Source organism: Lactuca virosa, chromosome 1 (genome assembly GCF_052849685.1).
Source record: "Lactuca virosa cultivar CGN04683 chromosome 1, Lactuca_virosa_CGN04683_v6, whole genome shotgun sequence".
NCBI classification, from domain to species: Eukaryota; Viridiplantae; Streptophyta; class Magnoliopsida; order Asterales; family Asteraceae; genus Lactuca; species Lactuca virosa.
Genome location: NC_136426.1, coordinates 261,001,135 through 261,021,906, shown reverse-complemented (window position 1 = coordinate 261,021,906; position 20,772 = coordinate 261,001,135). Strand labels below are relative to the sequence as shown.

The following is a 20,772-nucleotide window of genomic DNA, read 5'->3' as shown; positions in this document are numbered from 1 at the left end:
AAAAAACCGCACGTAAAATCTAAAAAAACGCAAACAGACAACGAAAAAGGGGGTGCAACACGAGGACTTCCCAGGGGGTCACCCATCCTAGTACTACTCTCGCCCAAGCACGCTTAACTGCGGAGTTCTGATGGGATCCGGTGCATTAGTGCTGGTATGATCGCACCCGAAATACTATCCATGCTTATTGCTTTTATGTCTTAAAAGACGCAGAACCTCCTTTGTTTTCGTACGCGAGGCGTGGGACGCACGTGACCGATCGGCTCCGTTCCAAAAATACGAAAACCATCAACCATGAAGCGGTGGCCACCCGAGCATAGAAATAGCAAGAAAGAAAACAAAAAAAAAACCGCACGTAAAATCTAAAAAAACGCAAACGGGCAACGAAAAAGGGGGGGGGTGCAACACGAGGCCTTCCCAGGGGGTCACCCATCCTAGTACTACTCTCGCCCAAGCACGCTTAACTGCGGAGTTCTGATGGGATCCGGTGCATTAGTGCTGGTATGATAGCACCCGAAATACTATCCATGGTTATTGCTTTTATGTCTTAAAAGACGCAGAACCTCCTTTGTTTTCGTACGCGAAGTGTGGGACCCACGTGACCGATCGGCTCCGTTCCAAAAATACGAAAACCATCAACCATGAAGCGGAGGCCACCCGAGCATAGAAATAGCGAGAAAGAAAAAAAAACCGCACGTAAAATCTAAAAAAACGCAAACAGACAACGAAAAAGGGGGTGCAACACGAGGACTTCCCAGGGGGTCACCCATCCTAGTACTACTCTCGCCCAAGCACGCTTAACTGCGGAGTTCTGATGGGATCCGGTGCATTAGTGCTGGTATGATCGCACCCGAAATACTATCCATGCTTATTGCTTTTATGTCTTAAAAGACGCAGAACCTCCTTTGTTTTCGTACGCGAGGCGTGGGACCCACGTGACCGATCGGCTCCGTTCCAAAAATACGAAAACCATCAACCATGAAGCGGAGGCCACCCGAGCATAGAAATAGCAAGAAAGAAAAAAAAAACAAAAAAAAAACCGCACGTAAAATCTAAAAAAACGCAAACGGACAACGAAAAAAGGGGGTGCAACACGAGGACTTCCCAGGGGGTCACCCATCCTAGTACTACTCTCGCCCAAGCACGCTTTACTGCGGAGTTCCGATGGGATCCGGTGCATTAGTGCTGGTATGATCGCACCCGAAATACTATCCATGCTTATTGCTTTTATGTCTTAAAAGACGCAGAACCTCCTTTGTTTTCGTACGCGAAGCGTGGAACCCACGTGACCGATCGGCTCCGTTCCAAAAATACGAAAACCATCAACCATGAAGCGGAGGCCACCCGAGCATAGAAATAGCAAGAAAGAAAAAAAACAAAAAAAAACCGCACGTAAAATCTAAAAAAACGTAAACGGAGAACGAAAAAGGGGGGTGCAACACGAGGACTTCCCAGGGGGTCACCCATCCTAGTACTACTCTCGCCCAAGCACGCTTCACTGCGGAGTTCTGATGGGATCCGGTGCATTAGTGCTGGTATGATCGCACCCGAAATACTATCCATGCTTATTGCTTGTATGTCTTAAAAGACGCAGAACCTCCTTTGTTTTCGTACGCGAGGCGTGGGACCTACGTGACCGATCGGCTCCGTTCCAAAAATACGAAGACCATGAACCATGAAACGAAGGCCACCCGAGCATAGAAATAGCAAGAAAGAAAAAAAACAAAAAAAAACCGCACGTAAAATCTAAAAAAACGCAAACGGACAACGAAAAAGGGGGTGCAACACGAGGACTTCCCAGGGGGTCACCCATCCTAGTACTACTCTCGCCCAAGCACGCTTAACTGCGGAGTTCTGATGGGATCCGGTGCATTAGTGCTGGTATGATCGCACCCGAAATACTATCCATGCTTATTGCTTGTATGTCTTAAAAGACGCAGAACCTCCTTTGTTTTCGTACGCGAGGCGTGGGACCCACGTGACCGATCAGCTCCGTTCCAAAAATACGAAGACCATCAACCATGAAGCGGAGGCCACCCGAGCATAGAAATAGCAAGAAAGAAAAAAAAACAAAAAAAAACCGCACGTAAAATCTAAAAAAACGCAAACGGACAACGAAAAAGGGGGGTGCAACACGAGGACTTCCCATGGGGTCACCCATCCTAGTACTACTCTCGCCCAAGCACGCTTAACTGCGGAGTTCTGATGGGATCCGGTGCATTAGTGCTGGTATGATCGCACCCGAAATACTGTCCATGCTTATTGCTTGTATGTCTTAAAAGACGCAGAACCTCCTTTGTTTTCGTACGCGAGGCGTGGGACCCACGTGACCGATCGGCTCCGTTCCAAAAATACGAAGACCATGAACCATGAAACGGAGGCCACCCGAGCATAGAAATAGCAAGAAAAAAAAAACAAAAAAAAACCGCACGTAAAATCTAAAAAAACGCAAACGGACAACGAAAAAGGGGGGGTGCAACACGAGGACTTCCCAGGGGGTCACCCATCCTAGTACTATTCTCGCCCAAGCACGCTTAACTGCGGAGTTCTGATGGGATCCGGTGCATTAGTGCTGGTATGATCGCACCCGAAATACTATCCATGCTTATTGCTTTTATGTCTTAAAAGACGCAGAACCTCCTTTGTTTTCGTACGCGAGGCGTGGAACCCACGTGACCGATCGGCTCCGTTCCAAAAATACGAAAACCATCAACCATGAAGGGGAGGCCACCCGAGCATAGAAATAGCAAGAAAGAAAAAAAACAAAAAAAAACCGCACGTAAAATCTAAAAAAACGCAAACGGGCAACGAAAAAGGGGGGGGGTGCAACACGAGGACTTCCCAGGGGGTCACCCATCCTAGTACTACTCTCGCCCAAGCACGCTTAACTGCGAAGTTCTTGATGGGATCCGGTGCATTAGTGCTGGTATGATAGCACCCGAAATACTATCCATGCTTATTGCTTTTATGTCTTAAAAGACGCAGAACCTCCTTTGTTTTCGTACGCGAAGCGTGGGACCCACGTGACCAATCGGCTTCGTTCCAAAAATACGAAAACCATCAACCATGAAGCGGAGGCCACCCGAGCATAGAAATAGCAAGAAAGAAAAAAAACCGCACGTAAAATCTAAAAAAACGCAAACGGACAACGAAAAAGGGGGGTGCAACACGAGGACTTCCCAGGGGGTCACCCATCCTAGTACTACTCTCGCCCAAGCACGCTTAACTACGGAGTTCTGATGGGATCCGGTGCATTAGTGCTGGTATGATAGCACCCGAAATACTATCCATGCTTATTGCTTTTATGTCTTAAAAGACGCAGAACCTCCTTTGTTTTCGTACGCGAGGCGTGGGACCCACGTGACCGATCGGCTCCGTTCCAAAAATACGAAAACCATCAACCATGAAGCGGAGGCCACCCGAGCATAGAAATAGCAAGAAAGAAAAAAAAACCGCACGTAAAATCTAAAAAAACGCAAACAGACAACGAAAAAGGGGGGGTGCAACACGAGGACTTCCCAGGGGGTCACCCATCCTAGTACTATTCTCGCCCAAGCACGCTTGACTGCGGAGTTCTGATGGGATCCGGTGCATTAGTGCTGGTATGATCGCACCCGAAATACTATCCATGCTTATTGCTTGTATGTCTTAAAAGACGCAGAACCTCCTTTGTTTTCGTACGCGAGGCGTGGGACCCACGTGACCGATCGGCTCCGTTCCAAAAATACGAAGACCATGAACCATGAAACGAAGGCCACCCGAGCATAGAAATAGCAAGAAAGAAAAAAAAACAAAAAAAAACCGCACGTAAAATCTAAAAAAACGCAAACGGACAACGAAAAAGGGGGGTGCAACACGAGGACTTCCCAGGGGGTCACCCATCCTAGTACTACTCTCGCCCAAGCACGCTTAACTGCGGAGTTCTGATGGGATCCGGTGCATTAGTGCTGGTATGATCGCACCTGAAATACTATCCATGCTTATTGCTTGTATGTCTTAAAAGACGCAGAACCTCCTTTGTTTTCGTACGCGAGGCGTGGGACCCACGTGACCCATCAGCTCCGTTCCAAAAATACGAAGACCATCAACCATGAAGCGGAGGCCACCCGAGCATAGAAATAGCAAGAAAGAAAAAAAAACAAAAAAAACCGCACGTAAAATCTAAAAAAACGCAAACGGACAACGAAAAAGGGGGGTGCAACACGAGGACTTTGATGGGTTTTAGGTACAACAAATAAAGTAGAAACAATTCCTAAGTTCACATGCAACCTACTTTGGATCTATGTTTTAACTATTGAACATACAACTTTGAATTGCAAAACAAGAACCCTAGAGGAGAGAGGCTAATTTCGAAATTAACAAACTAGGGTTTAGGAGTTACATACCTTTCAATTGTTATAGCAAACAATTGATAATCCTCTTGATCTTGATCTTGATCTTCTTGGAAGCTTAGCACCACAAATGTAATGCCTCTAATGGAATCACACCCAAGAACTAGCAAGAAGGAAACTTGGAGGAGAGAGGATGGAGAGAGTATGCAATTTCGGCCTTAGGGTTTCTTCCAAAGAAATCAGTGACCAAAAACATGAACCAGGAGGCTCCTTATATAGCTGAGGGATCTAGGGTTTAAGGGAAACCCTAGTTATCCTTTGCTTAGGGCCTAAGCAAACCCAAGGGCCTTATCCAAGCCCCTATGGACGAAATTATTAGGGTTTCCCCTAAAGATTTCGTCCACCCTCTTCCAAGGGGGTTCTAGAGCCTTCCACTCAACTATTAGATAATTGCAAACTAGTCCCTGCACCTTATAATTAATTCTTTTAACCCCAAAATCAATTCTGATTAATTTCTAGCTAACAATTAATTAAACATAATGATTTCTAATTAATATATTAATCCATTAACATATTAATAAATCATTTATATTAATTTATTAATCTTATAAATTAATATCTCTCCTTTCACAATTTCCTTGTCCAGTTGCTAGGTTGAGGGCAACCCAAAAGGACTGTGCTGCTATCAATTCAAGTACATACCAATTATAGTTATGGGCTTAGACACCTAATCCAACAGTCTCCCACTTGGATAAGTCTGTAACTATAATTGCTAGTATGCCTTCTAAATTTGACCAGCAAATTGTAGCTTCCAAAAGCTGCTGCCGAACTCTGACCCAGTCAGTTACGTGTCCTAAGATAAGTGATCATATAACCCTTCGTTCTGCTTGATATCCCCAGACAAAAGACATGGAATGTAATCAATCTGTTTGTCCAGAATCTATGTTTCCCGATTCCTGATTTGTGATGATGTAGGACTTCTAATCGAACACATCAATTTAGTCCTGGCTGGGCCCAGCACATAAGTCAACACCAAATCATCGAGGGGCCCACAGATATCGCTTTTCCTGTTAGGGCAAAAGGAACGAATAAACGTTGACTCATATGCTTGTATCTTTTACTCATCAAATTATGCATGACAATACGTTTTATAACACCAAGTTACTGATGCGTTTTCGTATCACCAATGCACAACCGACTTGTAAATTACAACTCATATATCTTCGTTTCAAGATTATAAGATATTATCGTCTCAGTATTACTCGTGATGAATTCCATGAAGTAATACTCTGAGCGTGGGTTTATCCAATACTCAAATCTCAATTTCTGAGTACTCATGAACATTGCAGCAATTCTATTGCCATGTCTATCCTTAGACAATCTGCAATCCAATTCATGACAGTCTTAATTCACTACTTACTTCCAAGAGTACGAGCGACTGTGGAGTTTGAATAATCTCATTATTCAGGAAGTAAAACATGCAAAATATGAAACACAGTAATAAACAATTGACAAAAGGTAGTAGCCAAACTTATAAATAATACTTTATTATTTAATCACCAAAAGTCAATTACATTTACTTTGTTACAAGTTTCAAAACCTAATCTAACTACTAAAACTAATATCATCTTTCAGTCCTATGCTCCGAGCATGCTGAATATGCTTAGCCCTACTCAGACCCTTTGTGAGAGGATCTGCTGGGTTATCTTCAGATGACACCCTCTTTACTATAAGATGGCCTTCTTCTACTCTATGTCTGATGAAATGGTACTTTCTGTCGATATGTCTGGTCTTACCATGATCTCTCGGTTCCTTTGTCAAGGCAACCGCTCCTTCATTATCGCAGAACAGTTCCATAGGCTCCTGGATGGTTGGAACAACTCCGAGATCCCCGATGAAGTTCCTCAACCAAGCTGCTTCTTTCGACGCTTCACTTGCTGCAATGTACTCTGATTCACAAGTAGAATCAGCCACCGTATTTTGCTTGGAACTCTTCCAAGTAACTGCTCCTCCATTCAGTAAAAACACCCAGCCTGACTGAGAACGGAAGTTATCTTTATCCGTCTGAAAGCTGGCATCACTGTAACCATCTACTCTCAAAGTATCACTGCCACCAAGCACAAGGACCCAGTCCTTTGTCCTTCGCAAATACTTGAGTATATTCTTAACTGCTACCCAATGAGCTCTACCTGGGTTTCCCTGATAGCGACTGACCATGCTCAAAGCAAATGCCACATCAGGGCGAGTACATGTCATAGCGTACATGATCGATCCGACAGCGGAAGCATAAGGTACACGACTCATGTCATCTATTTCAACATCTGTACTCGGGCATTGAGTCTTACTCAATTTGGTATTGCTCTGGATAGGTAGCTCTCCCTTCTTGGAGTTTTCCATACTAAACCTCTTTAGTACCTTATCCAAGTATGTGCTCTGACTAAGTCCAATTAGTCTCTTCTTTCTATCTCTCAATATTCTAATCCCAAGAATCTAATCCCAAGAATATAGGCAGCTTCTTCAAGGTCTTTCATGGCAAAACACTTTCCAAGCCAAGACTTAACTTCTTTCAAGGTTGGAACATCGTTACCAATGAGTAATATGTCATCGACATATAACACCAGAAAAGTTACTATACTCCCACTAGCCTTGATATACACACAAAACTCATCTTCACTTCTAGAGAAACCAAACTCTTTGACTTTCTCATGGAAGCAAAGATTCCAACTGCGAGATGCTTGTTTCAATCCATAAATGGATTTCTCAAGCTTGCACACTCTATTGGGGAACTTTGCATCAACAAAACCCTCTGGCTGACTCATGTAAACATCTTCAGCCAACTTCCCATTAAGGAAAGCAGTTTTGACATCCATCTGCCAGATTTCATAATCATGGAAGGCAGCTATGGCGAGCAATATCCTAATAGATTTAATCTTAGCTACTGGTGAGAAGGTCTCATCATAGTCAACCCCTGGGGTTTGAGTGAAACCTTTTGCAACCAGTCGAGCTTTGAATGTGTGCACATTCCCATCCATGTCTGTCTTCTTCTTGAAGATCCATTTGCACCCAACTGTCTTGCGACCTGGTGCACTATCAACCAAATTCCAAACTTGGTTGTCATACATGGACTTAATCTCGCTGTCCATTGCCTCTTTCCACTTGGAAGCCTCTGGGCCTGCCATTGCTTCCTTATAAGTGACTGGTTCATCTAAGTTTACCAGTGTTTTGTCACTTATGAATGTGTCACCATCTGAAGTAATATGAAAACCATACAACTCAGGTGGCACACTCACCCTAGTGGATCTTCTAAGAGGTAATGAGTTATCAATTGGTTCAACAGGAACTGTTTCCTCTGGTTGAATGCTAGTGTCATCTAAGGTCCCTTCATTGGCTGACTCTTGAATTTCTTCAAGGTCAATAGTGCTCCCACTGTCCTCTTTGAATATGAGCTCTCTTTCAAGAAAGACTCCTCTTCGTGCTACAAAGACCACGTTCTCACTAGGCCTGTAGAACAAATATCCAAAAGACTGCTTTGGGTAACCAATGAAAACACATTTCTCACTTCTAGCTGCTAGCTTGTCGTGAGTCTCTCGTCTTATGAAAGCTTCACAACCCCAGACTTTAATGTGTGCTAACGAGGGAACTTTCCCTGTCCACATTTCGTGAGGTGTTTTGGCAACCTTCTTTGTAGGGACAAGATTGAGGATGTGGGCGGCTGTCTCTAAGGCATACCCCCAGAAGTGAATAGGAAGCGAAGCCCGACTCATCATAGAACGAACCATGTCTAACAAGGTTCGATTGCGCCTCTCAGCTACACCATTTAACCGTGGTGTCCTAGGAGGAGTCAATTGTGAGACTATCCCACATTCTTTCAGATAGTCGTTGAACTCGATACTAAGATACTCCCCGCCTCTATCGGATCTAAGTATCTTTATCTTTCTGCCCAATTGATTTTCAACTTCATGCTTAAACTCTTTGAACTTTTCAAAAGTTTCTGACTTATGCTTGATCAAGTAGATATATCCATATCTGCTATAATCGTCAGTGAAAGTCACATAGAATCGATTAGCATCTCTTGTAGTTGATCTGAAGGGCCCACACACATCTGTGTGTATGAGATCCAACAGACCTTCACCTCTTTCACAAGACCCTGTGAATGGTGATTTTGTCATCTTTCCCAAAAGACAAGATTCACACATATCATCTGACTTTAGGTCAAATGATTCCAACACTCCATCCTTTTGGAGTTGGGCTATGCGTTTCTTGTTAATGTGTCCAAGACGACAATGCCACAAGCATGCCTTGTCTACACTATTAGACAAGTCAATATTAAGTACACTATTTCCTAGGCTATCAACACAAGTCACTGTTTCATACACACCATTACAAGGCAAAGCTTCAAACATAAAAACACCATTCTTATAAACAGAAATTGAACCATTCAAATCATTAAAAGAATATGTAAAACCTTGTCTGAACAATGCATGAAATGAAATAATGTTTCTCGTCATCTCAGACGAATAGCAACAATTTATTAAATCTAATCTAACATCATTACTAAGCAGAAGCTGATAAACTCCGATCTTGGTTACTGGTGAAGACTTTCTGTTTCCCATGATCAGGTTTATCCTTCCTCGCTCTATCTCCTCACTTTCCTTTAGACCCTACAAATCAGAACAGATATGAAAACCACATCCTGTATCAAGGACCCATGAACGAGAAGATAATGAGTTATTAGCAGAAATAGTGTAAATACCTGCCCAAGATGGCTTCACTTTGCCATCCTTGATATCTTGCAGATATTGTGGGCAAGATCTCTTCCAATGCCCCTTTTGATTGCAGTAAAAGCAAACGGCCTCTTTTGGATCAGAAACATGGGGAGTGGAACCATTGGGCTTAGCCTTTGGGCCATTACTAGACGACCCAGCTTGAGCCTTGCTCTTCCAGTTTTGCTTGGGAGGACCTTTCCTCTTTTTCCCCTTTCCCTGTCCAATAGCCAACATAGGGGCACTTGTAGGCGTGGAGGGTATACTTTTACCCTTCATCCCTGCCTCAGCTGTCTGCAACAAGTTGTGCAATTGGGCCAAGGTCTGCTCAGTATTGTTCAAATGGTAAGTTAGAATAAACTGACCATAACATTCAGGAAGTGAGTTCAAGACCATGTCAATGGCCAATTCCTCATCAAAGTGAATATTGAGCTTGACCAAACGCTCTATGTAGCGTTGCATTCTTTACACATGTGACACTACCGACTCCCCATCCTTCATCTTGCAAGCCATGAGTGACTTGACTACTTCGAACTTTTCTTGACGAGCTCGCTTATGGTACTTTTCCATAAGGTCCTTGTTCATCTCGAAAGGCCAGTAGTCCTCATAGTACCTCTGCAGTTCTGGGGACATAGTTGCCACCATGATGCATGCCACTTTGGTAGCATCATCGTAATGTTTCTTGTAGGCAGCAAGATCTTCAGGAGTAGCTTCATTCTCATCAAGCTCTTTCAGCTCCTTTTCAAGAACATATTCTTTGTTCTCGAAACGAAGAGCCATCTTGATGTTGCGCATCCAATCGTTATAGTTTGAGCCATCCATAACGACTTTGGAGCAGATATTGAGCAAAGAGAAGTTTTGGTTGGAGGAGGATGAAGCAGAAGTGTTTCCAGGAGTAGACATCTGAAAAGAAAGAAAGTTTTAGTTAGATTTCAAGATACCTTAATAGAATAACCCAAAGATATAATATCAAGGTTAGGATCCAACTATGAAGATTCACAACTTAGAAATGGGATGCCGAGATCCAAGTGCAAATTTCATAAAGGTAGGTGAATGACGATTCACCAATTCCACCATTAGACGAAACAAACGAAGTGAAATTCCTAATTCTTTTGAGATACATTGAAACTATTCAATGGCATGTTTTAATCTCAGATTATGCTCTTCTATTTGTGACTGGGATGCCGAGGATCACAAACAAGATGTGAATAACCATGCAAATGTGCTTGGTAACCTCATTGTCTTTATCATTAACTATTGATGTGCTGGTAAACCACACACGCTCCATCAAAATGACAATTATGAGATACCCATTACTACTCTTTATTAGTGCCTTTTAGTGTGCTGGTTAACCACACACGCTCCACTAACGACCAATAAAGCATAATGTGCAATTTCATGGATTAGCATACTTTTCACATTTTTCCTAAAGTAACTAGAGTTGGGATTTTGAAAATAATGTTCTAGTACTTTCTTTAATATCATTATACCTTTAATGAGAAGTAGTTGTCCTATCAAATCCGTTCTGCTAACGACCCTCCACTAATCAAGGAAGCGGTGGGTGAGAGTGGACACCCATTCAACTACCATTTTATAGGCAGTTTCCTTATACCCCCCTTATAGATTAGCTTCGTGAATGAGGCATACTAGCGATTTGACTGACCATGTTCTTATACATATATAATATTAAACTTTTAATTATAATATATATATAAGGTGTGTTTTAAAACATTTTAAAACTTCAAGGGTTTATAAATTTCGAAATTTAAGCTATTAAATTTAAATTTAAATAAACCAATTAACTAGATTTAATATTTATCTTTTAATTAACTATTAATCAAATTATTAAATCTTGTAAGGATTATCTAATTAAATTAATCCATTAATTTAATCTTAATCCTTATCCCTCTAAATTTCGAAAATTAGGGTAAGGATAATTATCCAATTAATCTAATTAAGTAACAATTATCCAAAACAAGAAGCCCTAGTTATCCTCTAGCATATTTCGAAATTTACAAGGGAGGAGGCTAGGGTTTTCAAAACCCCAACCCTAATTTCGATTAGGGTTCTTTGGAGGCTAGGGTTTTCGAAAAAACCCTTTGATCCAAAACCCTAGAAATCGAAAATTTGGCCTTTAGGGTTTAATAGCTATAAACCCTAATTTGCAATTCAACAATTGTAGCAATTCAATTCAAAACAACAATGGCTCTGATACCACTGATGGGTTTTAGGTACAACAAATAAACTAGAAACAATTCCTAAGTTCACATGCAACCTACTTTGGATCTATGTTTTAACTATTGAACATACAACTTTGAATTGCAAAACAAGAACCCTAGAGGAGAGAGGCTAATTTCGAAATTAACAAACTAGGGTTTAGGAGTTACATACCTTTCAATTGTTATAGCAAACAATTGATAATCCTCTTGATCTTGATCTTGATCTTCTTGGAAGCTTAGCACCACAAATGTAATGCCTCTAATGGAATCACACCCAAGAACTAGCAAGAAGGAAACTTGGAGGAGAGAGGATGGAGAGAGTATGCAATTTCGGCCTTAGGGTTTCTTCCAAAGAAATCAGTGACCAAAAACATGAACCAGGAGGCTCCTTATATAGCTGAGGGATCTAGGGTTTAAGGGAAACCCTAGTTATCCTTTGCTTAGGGCCTAAGCAAACCCAAGGGCCTTATCCAAGCCCCTATGGACGAAATTATTAGGGTTTCCCCTAAAGATTTCGTCCACCCTCTTCCAAGGGGGTTCTAGAGCCTTCCACTCAACTATTAGATAATTGCAAACTAGTCCCTGCACCTTATAATTAATTCTTTTAACCCCAAAATCAATTCTGATTAATTTCTAGCTAACAATTAATTAAACATAATGATTTCTAATTAATATATTAATCCATTAACATATTAATAAATCATTTATATTAATTTATTAATCTTATAAATTAATATCTCTCCTTTCACAATTTCCTTGTCCAGTTCCTAGGTTGAGGGCAACCCAAAAGGACTGTGCTGCTATCAATTCAAGTACATACCAATTATAGTTATGGGCTTAGACACCTAATCCAACAGACTTCCCATGGGGTCACCCATCCTAGTACTACTCTCTCCCAAGCACGCTTAACTGCGGAGTTCTGATGGGATCTGGTGCATTAGTGCTGGTATGATCGCACCCGAAATACAGTCCATGCTTATTGCTTGTATGTCTTAAAAGACACAGAACCTCCTTTGTTTTCGTACGCGAGGCGTGGGACCCACGTGACCAATCGGCTCCGTTCCAAAAATACGAAGACCATGAACCATGAAACGGAGGCCACCCGAGCATAGAAATAGCAAGAAAAAAAAACAAAAAAAAACCGCACGTAAAATCTAAAAAAACGCAAACGGGCAACGAAAAAGGGGGGGGGGGTGCAACACGAGGACTTCCCAGGGGGTCACCCATCCTAGTACTACTCTCGCCCAAGCACGCTTAACTGCAGAGTTCTGATGGGATCCGGTGCATTAGTGCTGGTATGATAGCACCCAAAATACTATCCATGCTTATTGCTTTTATGTCTTAAAAGACGCAGAACCTCCTTTGTTTTCGTACGCGAGGCGTGGGACCCACGTGACCGATCGGCTCCGTTCCAAAAATACGAAAACCATCAACCATGAAGCGGAGGCCACCCGAGCATAGAAATAGCAAGAAAGAAAGAAAAACCGCACGTAAAATCTAAAAAAACGCAAACGGACAACGAAAAAGGGGGGTGCAACACGAGGACTTCCCAGGGGGTCACCCATCCTAGTACTACTCTCGCCCAAGCACGCTTAATTGCGGAGTTCTGATGGGATCCGGTGCATTAGTGCTGGTATGATCGCACCCGAAATACTATCCATGCTTATTGCTTTTATGTCTTAAAAGACGCAGAACCTCCTTTGTTTTCGTACGCGAGGCGTGGGACGCACGTGACCGATCGGCTCCGTTTCAAAAATACGAAAACCATCAACCATGAAGCGGTGGCCACCCGAGCATAGAAATAGCAAGAAAGAAAACAAAAAAAAACCGCACGTAAAATCTAAAAAAACGCAAACGGGCAACGAAAAAGGGGGGGGGGGGGTGCAACACGAGGACTTCCCAGGGGGTCACCCATCCTAGTACTACTCTCGCCCAAGCACGCTTAACTGCGGAGTTCTGATGGGATCCGGTGCATTAGTGCTGGTATGATAGCAACCGAAATACTATCCATGCTTATTGCTTTTATGTCTTAAAAGACGCAGAACCTCCTTTGTTTTCGTACGCGAAGTGTGGGACCCACGTGACCGATCGGCTCCGTTCCAAAAATACGAAAACCATCAACCATGAAGCGGAGGCCACCCGAGCATAGAAATAGCAAGAAAGAAAAAAAAACCGCACGTAAAATCTAAAAAAACGCAAACGGACAACGAAAAAGGGGGGTGCAACACGAGGACTTCCCAGGGGGTCACCCATCCTAGTACTACTCTCGCCCAAGCACGCTTAACTGCGGAGTTCTGATGGGATCCGGTGCATTAGTGCTGGTATGATCGCACCCGAAATACTATCCATGCTTATTGCTTTTATGTCTTAAAAGACGCAGAACCTCCTTTGTTTTCGTACGCGAGGCGTGGGACCCACGTGACCGATCGGCTCCGTTCCAAAAATACGAAAACCATCAACCATGAAGCGGAGGCCACCCGAGCATAGAAATAGCAAGAAAGAAAAAAAAACAAAAAAAAAACCGCACGTAAAATCTAAAAAAACGCAAACGGACAACGAAAAAAGGGGGTCCAACACGAGGACTTCCCAGGGGGTCACCCATCCTAGTACTACTCTCGCCCAAGCACGCTTTACTGCGGAGTTCCGATGGGATCCGGTGCATTAGTGCTGGTATGATCGCACCCGAAATACTATCCATGCTTATTGCTTTTATGTCTTAAAAGACGCAGAACCTCCTTTGTTTTCGTACGAGAAGCGTGGAACCCACGTGACCGATCGGCTCCGTTCCAAAAATACGAAAACCATCAACCATGAAGCGGAGGCCACCCGAGCATAGAAATAGCAAGAAAGAAAAAAAACAAAAAAAAACCGCACGTAAAATCTAAAAAAACGAAAACGGACAACGAAAAAGGGGGGTGCAACACGAGGACTTCCCAGGGGGTCACCCATCCTAGTACTACTCTCGCCCAAGCACGCTTAACTGCGGAGTTCTGATGGGATCCGGTGCATTAGTGCTGGTATGATCGCACCCGAAATACTATCCATGCTTATTGCTTGTATGTCTTAAAAGACGCAGAACCTCCTTTGTTTTCGTACGCGAGGCGTGGGACCTACGTGACCGATCGGCTCCGTTCCAAAAATACGAAGACCATGAACCATGAAACGAAGGCCACCCGAGCATAGAATTAGCAAGAAAGAAAAAAAAAACAAAAAAAAACCGCACGTAAAATCTAAAAAAACGCAAACGGACAACGAAAAAGGGGGGTGCAACACGAGGACTTCCCAGGGGGTCACCCATCCTAGTACTACTCTCGCCCAAGCACGCTTAACTGCGGAGTTTTGATGGGATCCGGTGCATTAGTGCTGGTATGATCGCACCCGAAATACTATCCATGCTTATTGCGGAGTTCTGATGGGATCCGGTGCATTAGTGCTGGTATGATCGCACCCGAAATACTATCCATGCTTATTGCTTTTATGTCTTAAAAGACGCAGAACCTCCTTTGTTTTCGTACGCGAGGCGTGGGACGCACGTGACCGATCGGCTCCGTTTCAAAAATACGAAAACCATCAACCATGAAGCGGTGGCCACCCGAGCATAGAAATAGCAAGAAAGAAAACAAAAAAAAACCGCACGTAAAATCTAAAAAAACGCAAACGGGCAACGAAAAAGGGGGGGGGGGTGCAACACGAGGACTTCCCAGGGGGTCACCCATCCTAGTACTACCCTCGCCCAAGCACGCTTAACTGCGGAGTTCTGATGGGATCCGGTGCATTAGTGCTGGTATGATAGCAACCGAAATACTATCCATGCTTATTGCTTTTATGTCTTAAAAGACGCAGAACCTCCTTTGTTTTCGTACGCGAAGTGTGGGACCCACGTGACCGATCGGCTCCGTTCCAAAAATACGAAAACCATCAACCATGAAGCGGAGGCCACCCGAGCATAGAAATAGCAAGAAAGAAAAAAAAACCGCACGTAAAATCTAAAAAAACGCAAACGGACAACGAAAAAGGGGGGTGCAACACGAGGACTTCCCAGGGGGTCACCCATCCTAGTACTACTCTCGCCCAAGCACGCTTAACTGCGGAGTTCTGATGGGATCCGGTGCATTAGTGCTGGTATGATCGCACCCGAAATACTATCCATGCTTATTGCTTTTATGTCTTAAAAGACGCAGAACCTCCTTTGTTTTCGTACGCGAGGCGTGGGACCCACGTGACCGATCGGCTCCGTTCCAAAAATACGAAAACCATCAACCATGAAGCGGAGGCCACCCGAGCATAGAAATAGCAAGAAAGAAAAAAAAACAAAAAAAAAAACCGCACGTAAAATCTAAAAAAACGCAAACGGACAACGAAAAAAGGGGGTCCAACACGAGGACTTCCCAGGGGGTCACCCATCCTAGTACTACTCTCGCCCAAGCACGCTTTACTGCGGAGTTCCGATGGGATCCGGTGCATTAGTGCTGGTATGATCGCACCCGAAATACTATCCATGCTTATTGCTTTTATGTCTTAAAAGACGCAGAACCTCCTTTGTTTTCGTACGAGAAGCGTGGAACCCACGTGACCGATCGGCTCCGTTCCAAAAATACGAAAACCATCAACCATGAAGCGGAGGCCACCCGAGCATAGAAATAGCAAGAAAGAAAAAAAACAAAAAAAAACCGCACGTAAAATCTAAAAAAACGCAAACGGACAACGAAAAAGGGGGGTGCAACACGAGGACTTCCCAGGGGGTCACCCATCCTAGTACTACTCTCGCCCAAGCACGCTTAACTGCGGAGTTCTGATGGGATCCGGTGCATTAGTGCTGGTATGATCGCACCCGAAATACTATCCATGCTTATTGCTTGTATGTCTTAAAAGACGCAGAACCTCCTTTGTTTTCGTACGCGAGGCGTGGGACCTACGTGACCGATCGGCTCCGTTCCAAAAATACGAAGACCATGAACCATGAAACGAAGGCCACCCGAGCATAGAATTAGCAAGAAAGAAAAAAAAAACAAAAAAAAACCGCACGTAAAATCTAAAAAAACGCAAACGGACAACGAAAAAGGGGGGTGCAACACGAGGACTTCCCAGGGGGTCACCCATCCTAGTACTACTCTCGCCCAAGCACGCTTAACTGCGGAGTTTTGATGGGATCCGGTGCATTAGTGCTGGTATGATCGCACCCGAAATACTATCCATGCTTATTGCTTGTATGTCTTAAAAGACGCAGAACCTCCTTTGTTTTCTTACGCGAGGCGTGGGACCCACGTGACCGATCAGCTCCGTTCCAAAAATATGAAGACCATCAACCATGAAGCGGAGGCCACCCGAGCATAGAAATAGCAAGAAAGAAAAAAAAAACAAAAAAAAACCGCACGTAAAATCTAAAAAAACGCAAACGGACAACGAAAAAGGGGGGTGCAACACGAGGACTTCCCATGGGGTCACCCATCCTAGTACTACTGTCGCCCAAGCACGCTTAACTGCGGAGTTCTGATGGGATCCGGTGCATTAGTGCTGGTATGATCGCACCCGAAATACTGTCCATGCTTATTGCTTGTATGTCTTAAAAGACGCAGAACCTCCTTTGTTTTCGTACGCGAGGCGTGGGACCCACGTGACCGATCGGCTCCGTTCCAAAAATACGAAGACCATGAACCATGAAACGGAGGCCACCCGAGCATAGAAATAGCAAGAAAAAAAAAACAAAAAAAAACCGCACGTAAAATCTAAAAAAACGCAAACGGACAACGAAAAAGGGGGGGTGCAACACGAGGACTTCCCAGGGGGTCACCCATCCTAGTACTATTCTCGCCCAAGCACGCTTAACTGCGGAGTTCTGATGGGATCCGGTGCATTAGTGCTGCTATGATCGCACCCGAAATACTATCCATGCTTATTGCTTTTATGTCTTAAAAGACGCAGAACCTCCTTTGTTTTCGTACGCGAGGCGTGGAACCCACGTGACCGATCGGCTCCGTTCCAAAAATACGAAAACCATCAACCATGAAGCGGTGGCCACCCGAGCATAGAAATAGCAAGAAAGAAAACAAAAAAAAAACCGCACGTAAAATCTAAAAAAACGCAAACGGGCAACGAAAAAGGGGGGGGGGGTGCAACACGAGAACTTCCCAGGGGGTCACCCATCCTAGTACTACTCTCGCCCAAGCACGCTTAACTGCGGAGTTCTGATGGGATCCGGTGCATTAGTGCTGGTATGATAGCACCCAAAATACTATCCATGCTTATTGCTTTTATGTCTTAAAAGACGCAGAACCTCCTTTGTTTTCGTACGCGAGGCGTGGGACCCACGTGACCGATCGGCTCCGTTCCAAAAATACGAAAACCATCAACCATGAAGCGGAGGCCACCCGAACATAGAAATAGCAAGAAAGAAAGAAAAACCGCACGTAAAATCTAAAAAAACGCAAACGGACAACGAAAAAAGGGGGTGCAACACGAGGACTTCCCAGGGGGTCACCCATCCTAGTACTACTCTCGCCCAAGCACGCTTAATTGCGGAGTTCTGATGGGATCCGGTGCATTAGTGCTGGTATGATCGCACCCGAAATACTATCCATGCTTATTGCTTTTATGTCTTAAAAGACGCAGAACCTCCTTTGTTTTCGTACGCGAGGCGTGGGACGCACGTGACCGATCGGCTCCGTTCCAAAAATACGAAAACCATCAACCATGAAGCGGTGGCCACCCGAGCATAGAAATAGCAAGAAAGAAAACAAAAAAAAACCGCACGTAAAATCTAAAAAAACGCAAACGGGCAACGAAAAAGGGGGGGGGGGGGTGCAACACGAGGACTTCCCAGGGGGTCACCCATCCTAGTACTACTCTCGCCCAAGCACGCTTAACTGCGGAGTTCTGATGGGATCCGGTGCATTAGTGCTGGTATGATAGCACCCGAAATACTATCCATGCTTATTGCTTTTATGTCTTAAAAGACGCAGAACCTCCTTTGTTTTCGTACGCGAAGCGTGGGACCCACGTGACCGATCGGCTTCGTTCCAAAAATACGAAAACCATCAACCATGAAGCGGAGGCCACCCGAGCATAGAAATAGCAAGAAAGAAAAAAAAAACCGCACGTAAAATCTAAAAAAACGCAAACGGACAACGAAAAAGGGGGGTGCAACACGAGGACTTCCCAGGGGGTCACCCATCCTAGTACTACTCTCGCCCAAGCACGCTTAACTGCGGAGTTCTGATGGGATCCGGTGCATTAGTGCTGGTATGATCGCACCCGAAATACTATCCATGCTTATTGCTTTTATGTCTTAAAAGACGCAGAACCTCCTTTGTTTTCGTACGCGAGGCGTGGGACCCACGTGACCGATCGGCTCCGTTCCAAAAATACGAAAACCATCAACCATGAAGCGGAGGCCACCCGAGCATAGAAATAGCAAGAAAGAAAAAAAAACAAAAAAAAAACCGCACGTAAAATCTAAAAAAACGCAAACGGACAACGAAAAAGGGGGGGTGCAACACGAGGACTTCCCAGGGGGTCAACTCTCGCCCAAGCACGCTTAACTGCGGAGTTCCGATGGGATCCGGTGCATTAGTGCTGGTATGATCGCACCCGAAATACTATCCATGCTTATTGCTTTTATGTCTTAAAAGACGCAGAACCTCCTTTGTTTTCGTACGCGAGGCGTGGAACCCACGTGACCGATCGGCTCCGTTCCAAAAATACGAAAACCATCAACCATGAAGCGGAGGCCACCCGAGCATAGAAATAGCAAGAAAGAAAAAAAAAACAAAAAAAAAACCGCACGTAAAATCTAAAAAAACGCAAACGGACAACGAAAAAGGGGGGTACAACACGAGGACTTCCCAGGGGGTCACACATCCTAGTACTACTCTCGCCCAAGCACGCTTAACTGCGGAGTTCTGATGGGATCCGGTGCATTAGTGCTGGTATGATCGCACCCGAAATACTATCCATGCTTATTGCTTTTATGTCTTAAAAGACGCAGAACCTCCTTTGTTTTCGTACGCGAGGCGTGGGACCTACGTGACCGATCGGCTCCGTTCCAAAAATACGAAGACCATGAACCATGAAACGATGGCCACCCGAGCATAGAAATAGCAAGAAAGAAAAAAAAACAAAAAAAAACCGCACGTAAAATCTGAAAAAACGCAAACGGACAACGAAAAAGGGGGGTGCAACACGAGGACTTCCCAGGGGGTCACCCATCCTAGTACTACTCTCGCCCAAGCACGCTTAACTGCGGAGTTCTATGGGATCCGGTGCATTAGTGCTGGTATGATAGCACCCGAAATACTATCCATGCTTATTGCTTCTATGTCTTAAAAGACGCGGAACCTCCTTTGTTTTCGTACGCGAAGCGTGGGACCCACGTGACCGATCGGCTTCGTTCCAAAAATACGAAAACCATCAACCATGAAGCGGAGGCCACCCGAGCATAGAAATAGCAAGAAAGAAAAAAAAACCGCACGTAAAATCTAAAAAAACGCAAACGGACAACGAAAAAGGGGGGTGCAACACGAGGACTTCCCAGGGGGTCACCCATCCTAGTACTACTCTCGCCCAAGCACGCTTAACTGCGGAGTTCTGATGGGATCCGGTGCATTAGTGCTGGTATGATCGCACCCGAAATACTATCCATGCTTATTGCTTTTATGTCTTAAAAGACGCAGAACCTCCTTTGTTTTCGTACGCGAGGCGTGGGACCCACGTGACCGATCGGCTCCGTTCCAAAAATACGAAAACCATCAACCATGAAGCGGAGGCCACCCGAGCATAGAAATAGCAAGAAAGAAAAAAAAACAAAAAAAAAAACCGCACGTAAAATCTAAAAAAACGCAAACGGACAACGAAAAAGGGGGGTGCAACACGAGGACTTCCCAGGGGGTCACCCATCCTAGTACTACTCTCGCCCAAGCACGCTTAACTGCGGAGTTCTGATGGGATCCGGTGCATTAGTGCTGGTATGATCGCACCCGAAATACTATCCATGCTTATTGCTTGTATGTCTTAAAAGACGCAGAACCTCCTATGTTTTCGTACGCGAGGCGTAGGACCTGCGTGACCGATCGGCTCCGTTCCAAAAATACGAAGACCATGAACCATGAAACGAAGGCCACCCGAGCATAGAAATAGCAAGAAAGAAAAAAAAAACAAAAAAAAACCGCATTTAAAATCTAAAAAAACGCAAACGGACAACGAAAAAGGGGGTGCAACACGAGGACTTCCCAGGGGGTCACCCATCCTAGTACTACTCTCGCCCAAGCACGCTTAACTGCGGAGTTCTGATGGGATCCGGTGCATTAGTGCTGGTATGATCGCACCCGAAATACTATCCATGCTTATTGCTTGTATGTCTTAAAAGACGCAGAACCTCCTTTGTTTTCGTACGCGAGGCGTGGGACCCACGTGACCGATCGGCTCCGTTCCAAAAATACGAAGACCATGAACCATGAAACGGAG

The 20,772-nt window shown here is 44.3% G+C and overlaps 35 non-coding genes and 2 pseudogenes across 35 annotated transcripts; all 37 read right to left on the bottom strand.

The window, feature by feature from the left end:
* Positions 1 to 49: 49 nt before the first annotated feature.
* On the bottom strand, positions 50 to 168 carry LOC145150644 (5S ribosomal RNA). Its single transcript, XR_013731455.1, has one exon. It is a non-coding gene; the product is annotated as a 5S ribosomal RNA (ribosomal RNA).
* A 228-nt stretch (positions 169 to 396) lies between these two features.
* On the bottom strand, positions 397 to 515 carry LOC145141032 (5S ribosomal RNA). The gene has a single exon (XR_013722410.1). It is a non-coding gene; the product is annotated as a 5S ribosomal RNA (ribosomal RNA).
* Positions 516 to 733: 218 nt separating this feature from the next.
* Positions 734 to 852, bottom strand: LOC145150524 (5S ribosomal RNA). The gene has a single exon (XR_013731345.1). It is a non-coding gene; the product is annotated as a 5S ribosomal RNA (ribosomal RNA).
* Positions 853 to 1,083: 231 nt separating this feature from the next.
* On the bottom strand, positions 1,084 to 1,202 carry LOC145139676 (5S ribosomal RNA). Its single transcript, XR_013721971.1, has one exon. It is a non-coding gene; the product is annotated as a 5S ribosomal RNA (ribosomal RNA).
* Positions 1,203 to 1,430: 228 nt separating this feature from the next.
* On the bottom strand, positions 1,431 to 1,549 carry LOC145154466 (5S ribosomal RNA). The gene has a single exon (XR_013734938.1). It is a non-coding gene; the product is annotated as a 5S ribosomal RNA (ribosomal RNA).
* Positions 1,550 to 1,776: 227 nt separating this feature from the next.
* On the bottom strand, positions 1,777 to 1,895 carry LOC145150407 (5S ribosomal RNA). The gene has a single exon (XR_013731234.1). It is a non-coding gene; the product is annotated as a 5S ribosomal RNA (ribosomal RNA).
* A 229-nt stretch (positions 1,896 to 2,124) lies between these two features.
* On the bottom strand, positions 2,125 to 2,243 carry LOC145152703 (5S ribosomal RNA). The gene has a single exon (XR_013733228.1). It is a non-coding gene; the product is annotated as a 5S ribosomal RNA (ribosomal RNA).
* Positions 2,244 to 2,470: 227 nt separating this feature from the next.
* On the bottom strand, positions 2,471 to 2,589 carry LOC145153826 (5S ribosomal RNA). The gene has a single exon (XR_013734316.1). It is a non-coding gene; the product is annotated as a 5S ribosomal RNA (ribosomal RNA).
* A 231-nt stretch (positions 2,590 to 2,820) lies between these two features.
* On the bottom strand, positions 2,821 to 2,940 carry LOC145146677 (5S ribosomal RNA). The gene has a single exon (XR_013727610.1). It is a non-coding gene; the product is annotated as a 5S ribosomal RNA (ribosomal RNA).
* A 218-nt stretch (positions 2,941 to 3,158) lies between these two features.
* LOC145134125 (5S ribosomal RNA) lies at positions 3,159 to 3,277 on the bottom strand. Its single transcript, XR_013718935.1, has one exon. It is a non-coding gene; the product is annotated as a 5S ribosomal RNA (ribosomal RNA).
* Positions 3,278 to 3,497: 220 nt separating this feature from the next.
* Positions 3,498 to 3,616, bottom strand: LOC145135244 (5S ribosomal RNA). The gene has a single exon (XR_013719710.1). It is a non-coding gene; the product is annotated as a 5S ribosomal RNA (ribosomal RNA).
* A 229-nt stretch (positions 3,617 to 3,845) lies between these two features.
* On the bottom strand, positions 3,846 to 3,964 carry LOC145155173 (5S ribosomal RNA). The gene has a single exon (XR_013735627.1). It is a non-coding gene; the product is annotated as a 5S ribosomal RNA (ribosomal RNA).
* Positions 3,965 to 12,153: 8,189 nt separating this feature from the next.
* On the bottom strand, positions 12,154 to 12,273 carry LOC145151410 (5S ribosomal RNA; annotated as a pseudogene).
* A 230-nt stretch (positions 12,274 to 12,503) lies between these two features.
* Positions 12,504 to 12,622, bottom strand: LOC145145014 (5S ribosomal RNA). Its single transcript, XR_013726008.1, has one exon. It is a non-coding gene; the product is annotated as a 5S ribosomal RNA (ribosomal RNA).
* A 219-nt stretch (positions 12,623 to 12,841) lies between these two features.
* On the bottom strand, positions 12,842 to 12,960 carry LOC145140212 (5S ribosomal RNA). The gene has a single exon (XR_013722109.1). It is a non-coding gene; the product is annotated as a 5S ribosomal RNA (ribosomal RNA).
* A 231-nt stretch (positions 12,961 to 13,191) lies between these two features.
* Positions 13,192 to 13,310, bottom strand: LOC145145018 (5S ribosomal RNA). The gene has a single exon (XR_013726012.1). It is a non-coding gene; the product is annotated as a 5S ribosomal RNA (ribosomal RNA).
* Positions 13,311 to 13,529: 219 nt separating this feature from the next.
* On the bottom strand, positions 13,530 to 13,648 carry LOC145150292 (5S ribosomal RNA). The gene has a single exon (XR_013731110.1). It is a non-coding gene; the product is annotated as a 5S ribosomal RNA (ribosomal RNA).
* Positions 13,649 to 13,878: 230 nt separating this feature from the next.
* Positions 13,879 to 13,997, bottom strand: LOC145148658 (5S ribosomal RNA). Its single transcript, XR_013729532.1, has one exon. It is a non-coding gene; the product is annotated as a 5S ribosomal RNA (ribosomal RNA).
* Positions 13,998 to 14,225: 228 nt separating this feature from the next.
* Positions 14,226 to 14,344, bottom strand: LOC145150173 (5S ribosomal RNA). The gene has a single exon (XR_013730998.1). It is a non-coding gene; the product is annotated as a 5S ribosomal RNA (ribosomal RNA).
* Positions 14,345 to 14,574: 230 nt separating this feature from the next.
* Positions 14,575 to 14,693, bottom strand: LOC145143722 (5S ribosomal RNA). Its single transcript, XR_013724752.1, has one exon. It is a non-coding gene; the product is annotated as a 5S ribosomal RNA (ribosomal RNA).
* Positions 14,694 to 14,992: 299 nt separating this feature from the next.
* LOC145143991 (5S ribosomal RNA) lies at positions 14,993 to 15,111 on the bottom strand. The gene has a single exon (XR_013725014.1). It is a non-coding gene; the product is annotated as a 5S ribosomal RNA (ribosomal RNA).
* A 219-nt stretch (positions 15,112 to 15,330) lies between these two features.
* Positions 15,331 to 15,449, bottom strand: LOC145150056 (5S ribosomal RNA). The gene has a single exon (XR_013730886.1). It is a non-coding gene; the product is annotated as a 5S ribosomal RNA (ribosomal RNA).
* Positions 15,450 to 15,680: 231 nt separating this feature from the next.
* Positions 15,681 to 15,799, bottom strand: LOC145148657 (5S ribosomal RNA). The gene has a single exon (XR_013729531.1). It is a non-coding gene; the product is annotated as a 5S ribosomal RNA (ribosomal RNA).
* Positions 15,800 to 16,027: 228 nt separating this feature from the next.
* LOC145149939 (5S ribosomal RNA) lies at positions 16,028 to 16,146 on the bottom strand. Its single transcript, XR_013730775.1, has one exon. It is a non-coding gene; the product is annotated as a 5S ribosomal RNA (ribosomal RNA).
* A 230-nt stretch (positions 16,147 to 16,376) lies between these two features.
* On the bottom strand, positions 16,377 to 16,495 carry LOC145143721 (5S ribosomal RNA). Its single transcript, XR_013724751.1, has one exon. It is a non-coding gene; the product is annotated as a 5S ribosomal RNA (ribosomal RNA).
* A 230-nt stretch (positions 16,496 to 16,725) lies between these two features.
* Positions 16,726 to 16,844, bottom strand: LOC145146109 (5S ribosomal RNA). Its single transcript, XR_013727061.1, has one exon. It is a non-coding gene; the product is annotated as a 5S ribosomal RNA (ribosomal RNA).
* Positions 16,845 to 17,071: 227 nt separating this feature from the next.
* On the bottom strand, positions 17,072 to 17,190 carry LOC145145464 (5S ribosomal RNA). The gene has a single exon (XR_013726436.1). It is a non-coding gene; the product is annotated as a 5S ribosomal RNA (ribosomal RNA).
* A 230-nt stretch (positions 17,191 to 17,420) lies between these two features.
* LOC145154999 (5S ribosomal RNA) lies at positions 17,421 to 17,539 on the bottom strand. Its single transcript, XR_013735463.1, has one exon. It is a non-coding gene; the product is annotated as a 5S ribosomal RNA (ribosomal RNA).
* Positions 17,540 to 17,758: 219 nt separating this feature from the next.
* Positions 17,759 to 17,877, bottom strand: LOC145140207 (5S ribosomal RNA). Its single transcript, XR_013722108.1, has one exon. It is a non-coding gene; the product is annotated as a 5S ribosomal RNA (ribosomal RNA).
* Positions 17,878 to 18,108: 231 nt separating this feature from the next.
* LOC145155819 (5S ribosomal RNA) lies at positions 18,109 to 18,227 on the bottom strand. Its single transcript, XR_013736247.1, has one exon. It is a non-coding gene; the product is annotated as a 5S ribosomal RNA (ribosomal RNA).
* A 220-nt stretch (positions 18,228 to 18,447) lies between these two features.
* On the bottom strand, positions 18,448 to 18,566 carry LOC145149820 (5S ribosomal RNA). Its single transcript, XR_013730664.1, has one exon. It is a non-coding gene; the product is annotated as a 5S ribosomal RNA (ribosomal RNA).
* Positions 18,567 to 18,797: 231 nt separating this feature from the next.
* On the bottom strand, positions 18,798 to 18,902 carry LOC145151475 (5S ribosomal RNA; annotated as a pseudogene).
* Positions 18,903 to 19,133: 231 nt separating this feature from the next.
* On the bottom strand, positions 19,134 to 19,252 carry LOC145147400 (5S ribosomal RNA). The gene has a single exon (XR_013728305.1). It is a non-coding gene; the product is annotated as a 5S ribosomal RNA (ribosomal RNA).
* A 229-nt stretch (positions 19,253 to 19,481) lies between these two features.
* On the bottom strand, positions 19,482 to 19,599 carry LOC145148270 (5S ribosomal RNA). Its single transcript, XR_013729162.1, has one exon. It is a non-coding gene; the product is annotated as a 5S ribosomal RNA (ribosomal RNA).
* Positions 19,600 to 19,818: 219 nt separating this feature from the next.
* On the bottom strand, positions 19,819 to 19,937 carry LOC145149702 (5S ribosomal RNA). The gene has a single exon (XR_013730553.1). It is a non-coding gene; the product is annotated as a 5S ribosomal RNA (ribosomal RNA).
* Positions 19,938 to 20,168: 231 nt separating this feature from the next.
* LOC145149584 (5S ribosomal RNA) lies at positions 20,169 to 20,287 on the bottom strand. Its single transcript, XR_013730440.1, has one exon. It is a non-coding gene; the product is annotated as a 5S ribosomal RNA (ribosomal RNA).
* A 229-nt stretch (positions 20,288 to 20,516) lies between these two features.
* LOC145149469 (5S ribosomal RNA) lies at positions 20,517 to 20,635 on the bottom strand. Its single transcript, XR_013730333.1, has one exon. It is a non-coding gene; the product is annotated as a 5S ribosomal RNA (ribosomal RNA).
* Between the last annotated feature and the right edge of the window lie 137 nt (positions 20,636 to 20,772).